Raw genomic sequence first — 6,000 nt, forward strand, 5'->3', positions numbered from 1 at the left:
ACCTGTTAATCATTGCTGAACTGCCATCAAAGTAATTACTTCAATCCATATCATCATTTTAACTCCTTTTAAAACACTTGTTCTTGCCCAAACACTGTGACAATGGGTTCCACTGCTTATCAGTCACTATGAGGAGAATTTTTCCTTGAAGACCTTTAAACCTGTTCCCTCGGTGAATTTCACCAGGTACTCTTGCTTGCAGCAGCCTACAGCAGCTCCTACCCACTTTGTCCACGCTGTTCACAGCAGGCCTCCATGGCACTCCCTCATCTATCTCCCCACAGTCATTTTTTTCCCTAGACTGGAGAATATGACTTCATACTATAAAAGCTACAGCATCTATCATCTTTCTTGCCCTTTTCTGAGCATTTTCCAATCCTACTGCATCCTATTTGAAATGACGTGATCAGAACTGCATAGATTTATATAGGGACATAATGATGTTAGATCTCTGTTCCTTTTCTGGTCATGTCTAGCCTTCCATCATGAGGTCATGAGGGAACTGAAACCATAGCTTTTATAATGCAGAGGCAGTATCTTTTGTGTCCTAGCTGAAACAGCTTTGGTTACAGGGGATCCAGGCTCAGATGAATGAGAGGATGCCACCAATAAAAGCAAAAAATTAGAATTAAGTAAAATGAGGCAGGTTAGAATTTATTTTAGAAGAGGAGATAGTGAGATAATAAAAAAGAAAAATGCATGTGAGCTTCCTCAGCACAGTGTTTCAGAGGGGTGAAAAAAATATCATATTTTATTTTCAAGCTGTTTGAAAAAGTGTCACTGAGGAAACCATACCAGAAATTTAGGATATGTCTATGCTGCACAGTGCTAATTTACCCAGCTGAGCTCTGTGCTAATGCAGCTGTATTGCTTACAGTACTTACAGCTAACTAGTTTAGAGCTCTGAAATCTCTTCACCAAATTGCACTGTGCAATGGAGGAATATATTTTTTTTTTCTTCACTCTTCAACACTGCAGGGCACCTTGAAAAGGCAGCTATCACACTACTGTCTTCTTTCTACCAGTAGAATAGTGGTTGTAGTACCCTTGCAGACATAGAGTGGTACACAGACATTTCAGGAAGACCCTAGCCAGGACAACCTGTGCAGCTTAAATGTGCATAGATGAACATGCCTACGAATTTCAAGAGAAGTGTTCTCAGACACAAAGTTAAATTCAGGCATATGGATATTCTGCAGCAGTAAGGTCTAAAATTGGTAACCCTCCCGCCACGCATTGAACACTGGCTCTTCAGTAGAACTTGTGCAAGATGATATTCTGCTATTGGGGTGACAGTACCAAACACAAATGGATACTTTGGTTACAGCACTTACCATATACTTGAATGAGCCTTACTCTACACAGACTCAAAATATAAGAGCTGGACTGAGTCTTACACAATCCAAAATGCAGCTGGAACAGGGAAACTTAACTGTGTTAGCTCTGATCTACAAAGAAAGGTTATTTCTGTCTGTAACAACAGAGCACCACCAGTTTTTGCACAGAGCGCCAGGGTCTTCCTCCAGAGAGGAGTCCCATGCAGTTACAGCCTGCTTGCCGCAGTTACAGTAGGCTTGATGCTTTTACCTAAAGCCCTGCCCCCCAAATCCACAAGGAACAGAAAACCTTGGGCTGCTGAGCCCTCTCTGAGAGCATGCAACGATATTCAGTGCTAAGTGGTGCTTGAAGGGGAGGGACTCAAACCTTTCCAAGTAGCTGTTCACTGAGGCAGGAACAGAATAATCACACCTCCTGGACACTGGAGTAACTATTCCCACAGGCTGGTCTGGGAGAAGTGTAGTATTAAATTAACAGCTATACATGACACACACAACTGACATGATGGCTACATTATGTATTTTTGGCCTGATTCCTGTCTGTCAGCTCCCTTTAGTGAATTTTCTCCATAGCTAATTTTAACCAAATTTGAAAGAAGGGTTAGTCTCACAGATAATTATATTTTTTAAGTTTCAGGGATCTGGCAGTTGGAGAGAGAAGAAAGACTAAAGTAAGTGTTTTCCATTAAGGGAAAGCAGGCAAAATTCAGCTGCTATATATTCCAGCAAGCCTGAGACAGCAAACAAACGTGTACTCATCCAGCAGCAGACTAGCACTGTTGGTGTTTTCTCTTGCTTGAGCTGGCAGTTTTGCACAGGTGGATGGTTTAGGGCACAAAATCATGGGCAATCAAGATTCATTAGTTCTGCTAATCTCATAACAGTTTCTATTCTTTTGTTGAGGTATCGGTAATAGCAGAGCATCCATTGAAATTGGGATGATTTGTGAAGGAGAGGTCAAAAATGGCTATTTTATTGTAGAAAAAGTAATGAGGACATTTCAGCCATGACTTTTGTTATTCTTGAACAGTCTGATTTTCAGCTTTTAATCCTACAGTTATTAGAAAGTAAGGTTGGACAGTGTACTTTGTAATTATTAGAAAAGGAATTCAAAGTATTTCAGGCCAATCTTTTGTTAAGTGTCAAATTAAGGGAAATTGTGTTTTGCCTTTAGATTAAGAAGAAAAAACAGTTCATGAGAAATAAAAATGTCATTGTTCAAGGAAGAGTAATAAAGTAGAACATCTTTCATATGAGGGAGATCTTAGTAACATTTATAAATATCTAAAGGGTGGGTGTCAGGAGGTTGGGACATCCCTTTTTTCTATAGTAGCTAGCAACAGGACAAGGGGTAATGGGATGAAGCTGGAACACAAAAAGTTCTGCTTAAATATAAGAAAAAACTATTTCACTGTTCAGGTGAGAGAGCCCTGGCACAGGCTGCACAAAGGGGTTGTGGAGTCTCCTTCCTTCGAGGTCTTCAAGTCCTGCCTGGACCTGTTCCTATGCGACCTGATCTAGGTGACCCTGCTTCTGCAGGGGGCTGGACTAGATGATCTCTAAAGGTCCCTTCCAACCCCCACCATTCTATGATTCTATGATTCTATGAAATGCTTCTCCTTCAGCTGACTGTCTTTGTAAATGAGCAAGAATACTAAAGTCAATAAATTGCCATTACCCAAGCTTCATAAATCCTCAGTGGTTGAATTTTACCACATAGTTTAAGTTACAAGACCTCAGAAGAAGCCAAGAGAGATTCATTTGGTGTATTTATAGGCACAGACGAGGTCTCCAAACTTTTTCAATTGTTACTTGCAGTGTCAACCTGGAAAAAAGTTGCTCATCATAGAAATTGCTTGTTCTAAAACACAGCTCTTTGCAAGTGAAAGCATAAAGGCCTACAGTTACTCAGTAGGATGAGAGGTTTTCCCTGCTCATTATCAAGTGCAACTTTGCTAGTGGACTGTCTGCAAAAGGTAATAAAAAAAAAGCAATGTAAAATTAAATTAAAAGTAGAGACAGCACAGATACAAATAGCAAAAAGCTCAGAAAATTGGAGCACAATGTAGAAAGTAAAAAGTGGGAGAGGTGATCAAAACAGGAGGTAAAATATGACCATGTATCATTAAGTTGCATGAATCTTGGAAGGAGATATTCAACAATCTGTGACTGCAGAAGGGCTCCCTCCATCATGATTCAGCCCCTACATGGAACAGCATGCAGATTTGTGAAGGATAAAGACCAGCACAGTTTGAAAAGGGAAAAAATAGAAAAAAAAAAATAAACAGTGTAGTCTACACTATGAAATTAAACAACTGCTGAAAAGCACTTCGTGGTTCATGGAAAACAAAGCTAAGTCTGTCTGCATTGTTACGTGACTAGAATGGAGGGGAAAGGCCTATATTTGAGTACAGCATCCTGGGAAAAAAAAAGCTAGGAGTCTAGCTCTCATTAAATATTACTGAAATTTGGGTTTCTAGGTACTCCAATCTCCTTAAATTTGGAGCCTGTCACACACTTCTAATGATTTTTATCCCTTCACTCACTTTGAGTGAAGTAACTCAGGAGACTAGGGAGTGGTCATACATGTTGATCTCCTTAACTGATCCCCAAATAAAATTAGCTTGCCTTCTATTCCTAGAAAAACAAAAACAGAGACCTCTGTGGTGATGGACAAATGAAAGAAAACCACTGTGACTGAGCTCAAGAGCCAGATCGGAAAGGGACAGGGACTGTAGGAAAGCTGTTAAACATTGCTTCTCCTATTAATAGGCTGATAGAGAGCATCATTATCAAAAGGAAACATGTGCATCAGTTCAAATAAGCTGTTTCTTGTACTTGTCCAGTTAACAAGGAAGCTATTTGAGTATGTCAGATTATGATTACTATTACATACTGTCACAAGGAAACCTTGAAAACAATCTATGAGCTTAACAACACACAGCGTATGACAGCATTCAGAGCACAGCTTTTACTGTTCTGATGCCTTTCAATAGCACTTGGTGACCTTGAATATTCTGAGTAAGGACACAAGAGGGCTGTATTAAGAAGGAATTATTAAATATTGATTTTTTTTTTTCTGGCATTGGGTATCAAGATAAATGCCAGAAAGTCATCTGTCCTGTTGAAGCTGACCCAGTAAAGGTGCTTCATCAAGCTCAAATCCATAGAAAAGGAGACAGGGACAAATAAGCAAGAGATTTTTCCATCTTATAAAAAAAAAATAGCTAGTCTTTGATGGTGTTCAGAACAGATGCTTCAAAAAGCTTCTGCAACTGATGTGAGCTCAGTTAACCACACTGTTCTACAGTCCATCCATTCACTCATGAAAAATCATGAAAGCAGCTCTAATACTGAGACCACAAAATGTTTGGCAAAGGAGACTTTACAAATGCTTATGCAGTGCTCAGGAACTTTGCTGATCCAAAGCCTAGAAGTTGTCTGGCTTCACATAAAACACAGGCCATAATCTTCCCATCAGGAATTCCTGGGTCAAACGCAGTAATTTGAGGTAACTTTCTGCTAAACTGGCACACGTTGCCACATTCCCAACTGGAAGCAGTCTCTGTGAAGAAGTTTCAAAATTAATATACCTTTGCATGAGATCTTAAACAGAAATCCTGAACTTTCTTACTTTACTGACAAGAGAGTGCCCTTCAGACATTGTTTTGCCTTCACTCCAAATTAACAAACCCCCCCCACATTGCCTCCAGAGTTCAGTTCTGGATTTTAAGGCCAATGTGACTTTGTCCAGAACTGGACGAGCTCCAGGGTTGAAGACAAGAAGAATGCCAGGACTTGTGATTGCATTGAAGCTCAGCTGCAACTCAAACTAGGATACAGTCTTTCTGGCACCTCCAGTGCTACTGGATCCACTTTAGAAAGGGAAAGTTGGAGGACATTTTAATGACTTATCCAAGTCGTAGTCAGGTTGCTCACAGTTCTCTGCTGACAATGCAACCTACTCCTCTGAAGCAAGGCTTCAGTTTACTGGTGTTTTTCCAGAAAATTTGGAACAACTGACCTCTTTGGAAGAGTCATGGCCCAAAGAGACTGTGCTGTTTTTGTCCTTGGAGAATCTAAGGACCCTGAGTAACCTGATCTAACCTCACTGCCTGTCCTACTTTGAGTAAGAGGTGAGACTACAGACTTCCAAAGATCAATTCCAACCTTAATTATCCTATGATTCTGTGAATGTGTGGAAGACTTGTGAATAAACAGTGTTCTGTATTTTTTTTTCTCCCATGGAATAAGAGATGAAACTTTTTTCAAAACTTAAAGAAAAAAGAAGTCCTGTTTCCCCTGTGTCCTACTCTGATCTGCTGATATGAACTAAACAGCATTTGTTTGATCCAAAACATGGATCCTAATTTCAACCACTTGACACCCAAGCCAAGTTCTTTGTTTAATTTTAAGTGTTGACATACTGGTTGTTTGAAGCCTGTTTGAGCCTGGTGGGCTGAAGCTTTAGGGGGAAAAAAAAAAAAGAGGAAAGAGTTCATCAATTACATCTGGTCATGAAAAGAGTGAAGAACTCTCCCTCACACGACCCTTAATAAGACTTTCCATAAGAATCTGCTGAAGAGCCTGGAAAGCACTGATATGAAGTGGGCCTAATTTTCATGTGTTTTCTACCATTTCAGGCTCTTCATCAAAGCAGATG

The sequence above is a fragment of the Colius striatus genome, chromosome 4 (genome assembly GCF_028858725.1).
Source record: "Colius striatus isolate bColStr4 chromosome 4, bColStr4.1.hap1, whole genome shotgun sequence".
In the NCBI taxonomy this organism is placed as follows: Eukaryota; Metazoa; Chordata; class Aves; order Coliiformes; family Coliidae; genus Colius; species Colius striatus.